Source organism: Onychostruthus taczanowskii, unplaced genomic scaffold, assembly GCF_017590055.1.
Source record: "Onychostruthus taczanowskii isolate IOZ18803 unplaced genomic scaffold, ASM1759005v1 scaffold37, whole genome shotgun sequence".
Taxonomy (NCBI): Eukaryota; Metazoa; Chordata; class Aves; order Passeriformes; family Passeridae; genus Onychostruthus; species Onychostruthus taczanowskii.
Window position 1 is genome coordinate 4939129 of NW_024501126.1, and position 14536 is coordinate 4953664.

Consider the following 14536-nt stretch of genomic DNA (forward strand, 5'->3'; position numbering starts at 1 on the left):
TAACAGGAAAATGTGTGAAGAAAAATACCAGAGGATGCCTCAGAACCTTAACTGATAGTGCCTGTCTAAAGCTCTGCTCACGGTTCTCAGTGTTGTGCTGCTGCAAAAGTTTTGGCTTAGAGCTGCCTCTATGGCACAGTAGCCTGTTGGTTTCAAATCAGTTAAGGATTCTCAAAAACCTATTTGCTTTTTTCATAATACTTTTCTACTGGATTGTTGCCTGAGTATAAAAAGAAATTATGAATGGTCCATGTGCATCGCATACTGATGATACGCATGTCTGTGTGTGAGGTCGGGAAACACAAAGGGCATCTCATCCAACACCAGCTAGTTTTCCCCTTTTCCACCAAAATGTGACATGTTCTTCTGATATGAGTTCTTAGGAAGCAGCAAGCTGCTTCCTGCTTCAGTAACTTAGGAGAGTTGAACAGTAGGTTCATGGATTTACTATGGATTTACTAAAACATGGCTTCCAAAGAAATGCTTCACTCACTCGTATTCAGACCTAAACCAAACAGGATTTAGGAGCTCCTATTACAGGATTTTTTGTGTGTGACAGAATGAAACTGGAAGTCTATATTTAAACTGGAAGTCTATAACCTCTGTGCTAGAGTTGCTGCTTCTTATTAGTGAAAACTTTGGCACTGATCCTTGATGGATGTTCTATTGAGAAAATCTTTGTGAGAAAATTCCTTGCTTCATGCTCCTCCTGTCCGGAAAAGAAAAGCCCAATCTTCGGATGGGCTACATCCACTCCTTCAGGATTGCCATTGGACACACCTGGCTAATTTCAGGAGCCAAAATGAGTAGATGTAATCTCACCCTTGTTAAGGTTTGCACGTCCAGGTCGTAAAAATCACTTGGGTGCCTGCCCCTTACTGTGTAATTGTGGGTGAGATCAACAAATCATGTGTTCTCTTGAGGAAATTTCTTAGGAGACTTAAGAACAGAAAAAAAAAATCATTTTATCAGCCATTCATACATGAGTATGCAGTCTTCTGCAAGTCTTTTTGTAGATGAGTGGAGTGCTGTTGAGGTTCCCAGCTGCAAGAGCAGAATTTGTTCTGTCCTCGCAAGGGCCCTGGAGGGAGGCAAGGCAGCCCAGCAGGTGTGTTTGCCCCTCAGATTAGGGGGTAACAGGGCAGGTCTGTGCAAGAGTTTTCTGACCTGTTCCTTATACAGCGGATGAACAAAATTATTTGCTGTTTTCCTCCCATTCCTCTGTTAAAAAGGAATCATCAGGGAATGGGAGGTTATGGGAAATGTGCTGTGTGGGTGTGAGCATTAGGAATTACGAGTGGTTAAGCACTGGGATACAAGTGCTCTAGTCTGGTAGTAAGGTTTCTGTCCTTTGAAGTTGTAAAAGCCTGGCTGGATGAGGCCCAGGTAAACCATTCTAATTTCAGTCAGTCCTGCTGGACCACTTCACATCTGTAGAGCTTTTCCTCATTAAATTTTTCTCTGATACCACAAAAAAAAGAGAGAACTTTTATTTTTTAAATTTTACTTTCTCTCTGCTGGGTTTATGAGTTTTTTAATGGGGAAATAAGTCAGGTAGGTACTGTTTGGTTTTTTGCTTTGTCCTGCACTTGTGAAAATATATCTGCAAATTGTAGGACCAATAAAGTGAAACAGGTAAAAACCTAGTGATTTCTGAATGAAATGAATAGACCCCAGTCATAAATTACTGATCAAGAAATACAATTTTTTGTGTCTTCTCAGTATGATGATGATTACTACTGGAAACAGTTTTTTCTGAGTTCAGTCAATGAAGGTGTTCAACTGAGTTCAGTTCAACACAATGAAGGTGTGTGGGAGTAGTGAGTGGTTTGTGTAGGACATCAGCAAAATATTCCAAATTGCCAAGCCCTTCACCTTTTTTTCCAGGTATGATGATGATTACTACTGGAAACAATTTTTTCTGAGTTCAGTCAATTGCATTTGCAATGGCAACACAATGAAGGTGTGTGGGAGTAGTGAGTGGTTTGTGTAGGACATCAGCAAAATACTCCAAATTGCCAAGCCCTTCAACTTTTTTTTCCAGGAAGTTGAAAGGATTCATCATGGAAACTTTTGATAATTAAAATTTGCTTGTTTGTCTTTATTCTGCAATTCAGGAGTACGTAGATTACTTACACTCCCTGAATTCCAAATTGCCAAGCCCTTCACCTTTTTTTCCAGGGAGTTGCAAAGATTCATCATGGAAACTTTTGATAATTAAAATTTGCTTGTTTGTCTTTATTCTGCAATTCAGGAGTACGTAGATTACTTACACTCCCTGAAACAATTGTAAACTGATATACTGATGGAGCTAAAAGCATCATGAAAAGGCTTTTTTAGAGGTAAGTTTTGGAAGCTGCTATTAGCCTAAGCTTTACCTAAATAACTAAAGGCTGTATCTGTCTAGATTTGAGTTGTTCTTACAATGCACCATAAAAATCTGAGACCGAACAATGTTTTGTAAGAGTGGATATGTAGAAAAGAAAATTTCCACCAAGAAAAAAGGAAGCAGAATCCAAGATCTTAATGATCCTTACTTGAACTATAAAATAACCACTTCAGCAGAATGGAAATTGTGACATGCCAAGCTGCAGATCTATTAATAAGAACTTAATCACCCCTTACTACCGTTAGTGCTACTACTGGAAGTATGCTGTATGGAGCACAGCTCCAGGGTGCCTAAGATACTAATAAGGGCAAGACATGCCAAAAGTCCTTATTCGGAAAACTCCTATCAGTATTTAATTTTTATTTCTGTCACATAACAGACTAGGGCTAATTAGAAACAGAGGCAAATTGTAACACTGATTTAGCAAATGTTTTTAATGCCTAACCCACTATTGCTGCTATTAATGTCCATATATTAAAATTGTTTGGTAAAGCCTGTGGTGTGATTCAGTGCTAGGTGGTGACTGAGCCAGGGTGTTCTGAACCCGAATAGCATCAATAGATGGCGCTGAGTGCAAATTTTTGGGCAAAAGTGGTGCAGCTAGTTGAAGATTAACTTCAGAAACAGATTATTTTATCTGTGTTTACTAATGATTGTGACACAAGAACTGCCATGCATGGGCTGAGTGTCCTAATGTGACAAATATGGGAAACGTGGCCTGTACACAGAGTTGGAGTTTTGTAGTGCTGAGTAAATAGATATGGGATGAAATATAAAGCACAGGGCTGGAAAATGAGAATTTATAGCTACTTCCAAACCGTGAAAGCTGAGGGGTTAGAAATTACAAAGAGGAGAGACACCTGGGCATATTTGTTAACAGTATGATTAAATTCACTAGCTTGTCTCACAGAGTTGATAAGAGAATCAAACAGATGAAATGTTTCCATTAGTGTTAATGATTTCCTTTTATTGCAAGTCCAGAGTTTTACTGGTTAAATTACCTGTGGCTTTCCTCATTTCAGGGAGGGAAAAAGAAATAGACAAAAAAAGAAAAGAAGCATAATCCTCTTGTTTTCTTTATTCATGTTTCTTTATGGTAGCAGCTACAGACACAGATTTAAAGAATTTTCTGACACCTGAGAATCTACTTCAGCTGGAGATTCATCAAAGCACAAGCTAGCTTTTATGATGCCATGTCAAAATGCTGTGAAGTACTAGAGATGACAGATCCCATCACCCAGCTTTTTGCACCCATTTGCACTGTTCTTGTATTGACAAACTTTTGATCTTTGGCTTTGGTGTAAGAGTGACTTGCCTCCTGGGGACGGCTGAACGTGCCAGCTGGCTGTCACTTCAGATCTCCGGGCGACAAGTAGAAGACCAGACTGGATGTAATCTGTCTAGGGACTGTGGTATGACTGAGCTAGTCAGCCTTCTTTTATCAACTTTGTTGGAGAAATACATGTGGTTTTATTCTGGGTTTCCTGTTAGGTGCTTTTGTGGTATCTGAAATAAAAAGGAATGCAACATTTCAGACCAATAACCCTGACCACTTTAGTGGATAAAATTGGATGTGAATTTCATGGCACAATTTGACCTAGCTTGGCATCCTAGCTTGGTCCCTTATGGGCCTTGCTTCCCATTCATGATCATTGGCCTACTGGCACAGATAGCCCCAAACTCAAAAGTAAAGGAGAGGAGGGGTGGGGGGCATCTGACAGTTTGAGGAATGAAAGGCATGAAAAGTATTTAAATTCTCATCGTGTGGCATCTGGCTGTCTGCAAGGGCATGAAAATGGCTTATTCTTCATCAGTGAGAAGGGTCCTCCCACAGGGAGGAAGAGGTCTACCCCAGGACTTCTGTGTGTAAATGGAATAAATGTTGCTGCCACTCCCATCTACTTGTACAGTCTGGTCTTACTGACGCAAAAGAATTTTCATCTGCACTGTTTTAGTGTATTTGCTTTCACTTGTAATCTGTACTCCTAATATAGTCTATACTGTCCCAAAGGGGCAATGACTCTGTTAGGCTTACTTTACTTGTTACTTAGTCTTTCACATTCTCAGATTTATCCAGGATATGGTTGAGGTGGTTTTGTTTTGGTTTTTTTTTTTTTGTTTTTCCCTCTCTACATTCCCTGCAGTTCTAAATTTGATGCTTAAAAGAAAAGTCTGTCATCATGTGCCCTTAGATTATATCATGGTCTCACAGGTTTATGAAGCAGAATTTCTGGCAGTTGGTTCTTGCCACCAATGTCTCTACCTCCAGTAGGCTCAGTGTGGCCAGATTGTCCATGTGTGTCTTCATCAAACATTGTGGAAATGCTGAAACATCCAAGTGTACAGCAGCATTCTGCAGGACAGTGCTGAGATAGTTATTTGATTGGAAGACTTGCAAATGCCTGGGCAGACCCCAAGATTCAGGATGCTGCCTGGAGTATCTGAGGCTGCAAACAGTCATGGCAGCCAAACTTTAAAGAGAGAAAAGGTTTATAAACACTTCTCAAAATGATCCACCTGTTCATCCACCTCACAGCTTCCTTCTACTTGTCCCTGCAAGCCTTTATGTTCTGTGGGAATTAAAAACCTGTGGTTTCTGGCTCTGGTGAACTCCTGAGAGGGGAGAGGACCGTGGGGGGAGGAGAGGCAGGGAGGCATCCAATTGTGAGGACTGAAATACTCCAAGCATGAATCCTATTTAAATTACCAAGGCAAAATGCACTATTCATTCATTCTGTATTTAAATTTTAGAGACCCTTTTGATGCAGGAAGTAAAAAGAGGCTCAGCAGGATCTTTCTAAAGATGTTTTATGAAAAGGATTGTGGTGAACATGAATTAATTTTCCAGCATTGTTTGAGCAGATTGCTGTCAGTAGTAGCTTCACAATTAGTTTGTCCTTGTGTCTTTCCAAGTATTGCACCTAGAGGAAACAAAAAGCTTTTTTTCCTGTGTATTCTGTAGGTTTTGGGTTATTTAATTATTCTTATCTTCTGTTCAAGTAAAAGTCGCTGTGGAGTCAGGGAACTGGATGTTGCTCATCTAGAAATAAGACTTTAAATTGACTCAAGCATAGGATTTTTTTTTTTTTTAAATTATCTTCTTAAAGAGTATTACAAGATTTTGCTGCTGGTAATCAGGAAAATGCGGTTTGCTAAATTCAGTTTGCTCCAGTGACAGGGAGGGTGCGCTCTTGCATCGCTCTTATTTCCCACTGCAAAAGAAACAGCTCGGCAGTCTGTGGTTTGGAGGTGGTGCTGTCGTGATGGAAAAACCTTTCCTGAGGCACAGGGTAGCTTTAAAGGTAATTTAGTTTTGTTTCATAGGGATGAGACTCAGAATACTTTACTTATAATCAGTAATGGATGTCTGAGTAAGCTAGTTGTTTTTCTGTCTATCAAAATTGTACTCAGGAAGCCCACATTTGATTTGTGCTGTGCCTCTGTACCAATAGAAAAACGTTTAACCCTTCCAGAGGTTAGATTGTTGTTTCCTTCTTATGGTTCTCTCGGTCCCTTTACTGCACACATCCAGCTCAGATGCATGAGCTCCTAATTGTTTTAGCATGCAGAAGAGGTTCTTTTTTTCGTAAGTGCTCTTGGAAATGGAACTGGGATGCTGACAGGTTTTCTCTGGCTAGCCTGAAATGGCTGCTTCAGGTTGATTCCCCCCCCCCCAACTTTAAGATATCAGCTAAAAATAGAATATACTCAGCATGGGTATAAGAGACATTCTTGAGAATAGCTCCAGGCATCATCCAGTTTGGGGATCCTTTGATTTGTGCAAACTGGTACTTGTATTCAGCTAACACAGTTCCTTGTGTTACCCAGCTTTGGTTCAATGGTTAATTTACCATTGAAAAAGTTTTCTAAGACTAGGATTGGTAGAGCAAAATCTTTATTCAGTAACATCATATCAGCAATCACCCTGGATGATAGTAAGAAGTTTGTTTTCACTAACTGTGAATGGGAAAGAATAAATAGGAGTAAGACTTCTAACACAGAGCAAAGACATGCAACTCAGAAACTTTATTCAGTTCTCTGTACAGTTCAGGCTGAATGCAGGAAATCTGTGTTACCATCAATTTAGGAATCAAATTTGTGCTATTAAAGAATTGGAATTGAAAGTGAAACAGGCTGCATTGGTAGACATTGTGTTTAAATAGGCTCTTATGTTTAGTTGGAGAACTTCTGAACAGAACTGTGTTTGTTCACAAGGTTAGGTTATTCTTGCAGATTAGAATCAGAATTACTTCAATCAAGGTTTGGGTGTTGGTTTTATGTTTGGGGTTCCCCACCCCAAAAGCTTCCACCCCACTTCTCCCTGAAGTTACTGGAGATTAGAGTACTGACATCTGTTTCTCTCCTGTACCATTTGCTGGGGTGTTGCCTCCATTTAGACTCACATTGAGAATGAGCATCTGAGACTTTCATTTTCTTGTGCTTATATTAATTCTGTGAGTAATGGGAGGGGCTTTTGCAGAGCTTGGCTTTCACTGTCAGAAGTAAGCATTTGTTTTGCCATAGCAGAAGGACATAATCTTTCCTAGAGCCTGTTTCTTTCTCCAGCTACTTCATATGCTGTATAATGAGTAGGCCTTTAGAAAAAATCATGGCTTGTCAGTCCTGTGTACCAAACCTTCTGTGTTTTACCAAACTTTTGTATGCTGAATGTTCATAAAATATTTTAGATTTCTAGTTTGGTTACTGTTTATCTTAATTTGAATTCAACACACATTTTAAAAAAGCTTTCAGCAGCGCAGCCTAGAGCAGATGTCTTTTTTTTTTTTTTTTTTTTTTTTTTACCACATAATTTTACATAGTTCCCAATCATTACATGCATGCTTCAATTCAGATGAATTTAAGAATCTAAGCCATCTATTCAAATACGGCCAGATTTGGAGATGCCAAAAGTAATACCCTGTTTAGTTTCTATGTAAACTGTATTGTTTCCACATAAGACTACACAGAATACACAGATAGGAGTTTTCACCTATGACAAAAGATAAATGAAGATGCATTTGACAAAGGTCTAAACTATCAGCTGAGGTAATAGTTGCCAGTCTCTTCTGACAGCAGTTGAACATCATCTAATAAGTCATGTGGGTGCAGGTTGAAAGAGAACAAAGGGAACAATATTTGTAGCTCCTGGGTTAGTTGTAGAATTTTTTCCTGAAAGATTTTTGTATGTGAAATCTTGAGCTTGACGATCAGTTGGACAAATCCCAAGAAAAGAAATCCATTCAGGACTATTAAATGTGAGATAACGCCTCTGGATGCAGCAACCAGAGCTGCAGAGGAGTTGGTTTGGAAAAGGAGCTGTGTGGTGCAGATGGAATCATCTCTTTTCAACTGCCTTCAGAGGCAGGCAACTGCGTCCAGAGCTTTAGCTGGCTTCAGGTTGAGTTAAAGTGTCTCCAGATAAACTGAAAGTGGTTTGTGTGGAGAAGGAAAGGGACAGAAAAAGAGTTTTTACAATGAAAAATATCCAGGAAAAAGCATAGTAAGATTAAATTAAATTGCATTAAAAGAGTCTGGTGATACTGACTTCTTCAACTGTACAGGAGAGTGGAGAGAAGTAAAAGGCTTTAGAGAGAAGAGAAAAATTAAGAATAAGCTAATTGCACAGAGGTGCTGGAGAGGGGAAGTGGAGGGGGGAGGAGATAAGTGGAATTTGTGAGGAAAAAGTGGAAGAATAAAAAGAGAGAACATTAGCAGCTGTTTATGGGGATTAAATGCTTTGTTTGTCCACTGTGCCCCAATTGCCCACCTCCCACGAAATGCCGTGTGGTTCTACAGCCTCCAGCGACCCTTTCCTCTGCCATCCATCTCTTCTCTGGTTTGTCTCTGTTTCCACCACTCTGCTGGGTGGCCAAGGCTTTTTTTAGGTCAGCTCCTGCCCACCTGTGGGATTCACATCAGCAGTCTGGGGTGAATATTAGTAAGGCTAATGCACTTATGTATATGAAAACAAGCTCTCTCTAGTGTGTAGAAGCCTCTTCAGTATGAGTACCTTATTCATTCAATGTATCACTGATTATTTTAATTGCAACACATTTTGGAGTGTTGTTTACTGGGTCTGCCCTCTGGCTTAGGCTGTTTCTGTTTTGATTTGTGACAGGTTTGGGCAGCCTGAGAGCTGCTGTAACCTCTCTGGTAATCCCTTGGTCATGCTTTTAAAGAGCTTTTTGATTTTAAGACTAAATATGTACTTTTCTATGTATTTAGTCAATACTACACAATGTTTACCAGAGATATGCAGCAATATTCTTAATCCTTGTGCTTAACAATGTCTGACACTAAACCACTTTCCTTCCAAAGATTTCCCATGCAGGGAATGACTCCATTTTTATTCCGTAAGTACTCTGTCTACACATGGACTTTCAGGGATGAAATCTAGATGACTTATTTCTTCATTAAAAAACCATTTAGTATACCCCTGTCTAGAAAGAAGAATTATATCAGATAGACTATTTAATGCATCAGGGTAATTATTTTCTCTTTAGCTGCAGTGTTTATTTTTTGTGAGAATTCTTCCTCTGTTGGTGCGTGTCAGAATGCCACTGTTGGATTAGCTGATCGACAGCACCTAAGAAAAGGCTCTCAAAAATTTCGAGTGCAGGATATAATGTTTGTAAAATGTCTTGAGAAGTATAAAATACTGAAATAATTAGTAAGTCTTTATAAAAAGCTGAAAGAGTGGTAGTAGGAGGAGATATTTAAACGTCAGCATCTTGTCAGGGGTTGACAAATGGAGTGTGTGGAAGCTGAAATCGGCACTTTCCCTTCCCAAGTAGGCTGCTGTGCTCAGATGTGGCTGCTCACACTCCTGTCAATTTGAATAACAAGATCATCTTCTGGACATTCACCCCTATTGAACCTGTCTGAAGTTGGCCAACAGAATCAAATCTTCTAATAGAAGATATGTAGATGAGGCAACTAAAGTGGAATTGCATAAGCTTTGTTTCTCTAGGAAACTCCCCTAAAAAATACAGCCTTTTAATCCTATTCATGGGTCCTGCATCCCATCCTTACATCCTGAAGTGCAGTTTTTCTTGCGTGACAGATACCAAGATTTGGAAGCAGTGAACAATTTGATTAAATTTGTCTCGTTTGTTGCCTCAGGTACATTCTGTGTTTTCTTAGAATATAAATCCTGCTGCTAATTAAGTTGTTCTCTATTTGATATGATATTCTTAAAAAAAATATAGCTCACCTCAGGGAATCTCAGAAAGTAAAATGTCCATACACAGGATTGTAATTAACCAGGAATAACTACTGTGTATTCTTTCACTGGAAACAACTGGAGCTATTTTCATTTTCTTATAAACTCTTTTCAGTTGCAGAAGTTACTTTTGTTCTCAAAAGCTGGAAAACAATCATAATTCTGGGAAAGTCACATACTGATTATTTGAGTTGAACAATGGAGAGTAAAATTGTTCAAGCTGATCTCTGCTCCATGCTCCATTTTAACTGTAGAGAGGTGAACAGTGATTAAATATAACATTTATGCAGAAGCAACATGCTCAAAGGGTAACAGCGAATACAAATCTTACATAATGAGTTTGAATTAATTTTGTATCTGAAGAAAACAAAGCCCAATAGAAGCAGGTCGTTTTATGAGCAGCAGAACTAATCCATTCCAGTCTGTCTGTAATGTTGCTGTTTCTGTTCTGTTCTTGTTTCTGTTCTAAAGACCAGCATTGAGGTTTGTTTTGCTGATCCTCTGTTGATCAGAAGTTGTATAAAATGGCCTTCAGAGGTTGTATAAGATGACCTTCAGAGGCTGAAGTCCCTCCCAGTCTGTGTTATTCTATGATCCTATTTTTCTGTCCAATTTGGTTGACCTTATGAGATAGCTGCATGGAACATATAGGGAATTGCATAAACAAGAGAGTGTTTTTCCTCTTAAAAAGACCCCTTCATTTTATTTGTGAAAAAAATAGGTATAAATTTTATTTTTCTTCTTCTCATCAAGCTCATAATATTTGGAGGGGAAGCCCTTCCATCATCACAACTTATACCCTCAGTGGGTGAAGGGAAGTGAGGAAAACTTTCCTGTTAAAACTGGTCTGTGCTGGGTGAACTGAAGAAAGCTGTTTTCTATGCTTTAGTACTTCAGTTTCTCTGCCAGGGAATTTCAATGGATGTAAACATCTCTGTTCCCACCTACTTAACAGTTCAAATATTTATTTATATAATTTGTCTTTAAACCAATAGCTATTTTATCCATAGTAGGAATAAGAAACTAAAGTTTATTCCTCGTATAACAGTTCTTTTTCTTAGTGGGAGTGTTTATTGCTTTTTCAACTGACACCTTACAGACCCTTTTTGCTTCTACAGCCACTCTTGCCAGTGTGTCCCAAATCATAAAACATAGGAGTCAGCTTAGCTAATTAGGAATATTCCCCATATTTCTTTTCTATTTGCTTCATCTAAATATGGAAAAAGCCTCAGAGGCTGACTGTGGCGTTCCCTTTGAGGTTTTTTTTTTTTTTTTGGATGAGCATGTTACACCTATCTTGAGCACTCCTGAGGTGCTAGGAGGAATATGATGCTCACATTGATAATTTTGTCTTTCTCCTTCTAGGAACTACTTGGGGTCATTTATGTTTGCTCACACCTTTACGCCTTTGTCTTTCTTAATTTTTCTCCAGCTCAAGTGTTACATCAACATTTGCTGCATCTTGTGTCTTTTATGTATTGCTCTCAATAAATGTATTATTGTTCCACTGTCTTACAAGGTGTATATTTCTCTATATTTCATCATTATGTTGCAGGCATAAATATCACATTCTGCTTAGAATAACTTACTACTACTGCTAGCTTGATAAAGCTGTGGTTGTACAATACAAAGATAAATGAAAATAAAACAAATTAGCCATGGACACGTGGTAACCAAGTAAACTCATTTAGAACAACTAAGTAAAGCAAATTTACAGCAGATCAGGAAAGCTGAGCCAGAACACATCTGAGAAACTTAAGGTCTAATGCCTTTTAAACTCATTACAAAGCTTGTGGTCTGTCAGTGACCATGGCAAAACTGTATAACAGGTTGCATGGTCAAACTGTTAATATTTTTTTTCCAGATTTTCTATCTTTGTATCAGTAAGTTGAGATTTGGTTCAGTGTCTTCAGATCTGTTGTTCCTCCCACATGAATTATGCATAAGAAACAAGAGCTCCTATGTATAGTAACTGGCTGGCTTCTAACATCATCACATTTGGATGCTACACTACTTCTGTCATAATGAACTAGCCTGTTTGGTTTAGTGGCCATGCTGTCAGGCTCCAGGAAAAGCCTATTATATAGCATTACATCTTTAAGATGCAAATTATGCCAGAGTCATTTGTTCTCATGCATAATGGTTCTTGAGTTGCAGCAGTACTTTCTGTACTTGGTCTGTATAAACACCCTGAAGTGCTTTTCATTCAGCCTCTTCCTCACTATAGGCTGGGGAACATCTCACCTCTATATATCAAGAGAAGCTTCTTGCATTACTACTTGTGAGGTCAAGCTTTCGTAGTACTCTTAGTGTCAGAAATAAAATTGTTTGTGTTTTCTCTCTTTTTTCTTTTTGCCCTTGTTTTTGCACCAGGTCAAAAGGAGAGCAGGCAAGCTACTTATTGTTTGCATTTTCAGATTATCTGTACCTTCTAGTCACTGTATATTTACTCTTTGTCTTGTCTAGGGGAAGAACCATTCCCACGGGTATTTTCTGATAGGCTTTGAGTGTTTCAATATCTTGTCAGTAAATTAACATTCATTAAAGACACAGCCTTGAGGAGAGTTTGCTGGGAAAGGTCTGCTACTGCCTGCTGCGTCTAGTTGTGGACTGAATAGAAATCTGTCACTTAAGACCAATGATGAGGCTGGATAGGAATAGAAAATTATCTCTAGAGGTTGTTTGAGATGCCCTTTTAATATAAATTTAGATGCAGGTGTCTATAAATAGAATAAAACTTTAAATATAAAGGTAGTTAAACATATTTTAAATGCAAATGGAAGACTCTGTTTTTTGAGAGTTTTCTTTAGCTTGGCTCTTTCATTTCCCGCTTCACAAAGTCCATTCTCATGAGTTTAAATTATTTCATTTTCAGCTTCAAAGTAATTTACAGACAGGGAAATATCCATGAAATGTGCTTATGGTCATACCCAAAATGAGATTGCCCCTGTTTAATGGAACTTTGTGAGCAGCCCCTGGGTGGCCATATCCATCCAGATGTATTGCAAGCATGAACTTACTAAGACCAATTTTTAAAATCTTTGAGGTTTTTGATCCTGCTCTTACAAGAATCTGTTTTGAGAACATGATTGCATCAATAGTGTAGGTATTCTACTCTTATTACAAATGGATTTTATTCACAGCTCATTAAGAGTAATTTGTTCTTGTGCATAACAGCTCATTTCCTTCCCTGATGGTAACTGAAATATCTGCCATTCTGTGTATAGGTATAAATGCTAGAATATGTTTTTGCCTTTTAGAGGAGGATTGCTTGGAACCCAGCAGCAAATACTTTCTCACAGTTGCTCTTGAAACACCACCCCCCCCCCAGGGTCATGTTTTTTGGTGAATTCGGAGAGCAAATGTACTTTTATTTGCAGAAGAGAGAACACAGTCATCTGTGTTCCCATTAACTATTCCTCTCAACCCCCCCCCCCCCCCCCCCCCCCATGCCTTTCATCTCTCAGGCAGGCCTTCTTCACATGCCTTTTAAGATTTGTCTTTCTTGAGTATATGTCATCAGTCCTAGATCTGCAGTTGAGAGCCATTTACTGGGAATACCTCTGCTGACAGACTTTAAGGTTTTATTCTTGGTTGTTTGGGTTTTTATTATTTGCCATTTATGTAGGCATGCCTTAGGAACGTGTCCCAGTACCGTGTGTAGAAAGAAAAGCCAGCGTGAGGCTGCTCTCTGCTTATAAAACCAGAGCAGCTGTGCCTGTTCTGTGATATGCACTGACCAGGTTCAAAGCAAAGCTTTGCACTAATCATCTTCAAAGCAAGGCTTTACCTACTGCTTCTTCACAGTGTTGGTACTGACAACAAAGTTCTTCCAAAATCATTTGCTGTCTTTACGAAAGCGAGAGGAAGTGAAATGAAAATCTTACATAAAGCATTTTGCCAGCAAAAGCTCTTCTCTTTTGCAACACATTGTTGCAAGAGAGCAGATTCTGCATCTGAGAGGATTCTTTATGATAATGATATTTCCTTGTTCATATATCAGAGATCTATTTTAAATCTTGCTTGAAAAGTTTCTGTACAGTTTGTCAGTTTTATGCATTTACTTGTGCCAATATGCATAGCTATACTCTAGGACAGCAGATCTGAAGTACAGTTTGCAAAATTCTAGTTAGGGGAAAATTTGCCTCTAAATTCTCATGTAGGAGAAAATAATCATCTGACTTGAACTGCACTGTTAAATCAGTTTCTATCAAGACATTGCTTTTTTCCAACAAATTTGATTTTATTATAAAATATGTAAGGATCTGGGTAATGTCCCTGGCCAAACGTCTCTCTTCTGGGTGTTTTATCATATCCATCACAGCAGTACCTGTGGCTGCCCTGAATTAAAAAAAATCCATGACCTTTGGAAGCACATGGATTTCAAGGGTAACAAGAGAAATAAATCTCTTGGGTAATATCTGAAAAGCAGCTGTCTGGCTGTAGATTTTTCTTTCTGTAAAATTAATGTGATATTTGGATTCTTGATAGTGCCTGTAGGGGGTGAAAGTTGGGTGTGAAAGAGTATGGAAGTTCCTGACAGAGAATTTTTAAAATTATTTTTAAAATGAATAATTTAAAAGAAATATGTAAATACTTAACAGTAATTTCTTATTAATCAATAACTGCTGATTCAATTAATAAGAAACAATTAAATATTGCTCATACTACTAGAATATTAAAAGAAATTCTTAAAAGGCACATCATGTTTATCGACATGCTGTTACAATTTTACTTACGCTCATGAATACATACACAATTGTATGCATAGCTATTGTCATATCAATGTTTTAGCGATCCTTTGTCAGAGGCTGGCTTTTTCAAAATTATTTGGATCTGTGCCCAAGGAATCTCCCCCTGTGAGTGACTGGCCTTGTTCATGCAGGGTGGCGCTTGGAGAGACCCATGCCTCAGACAGTGCCCTT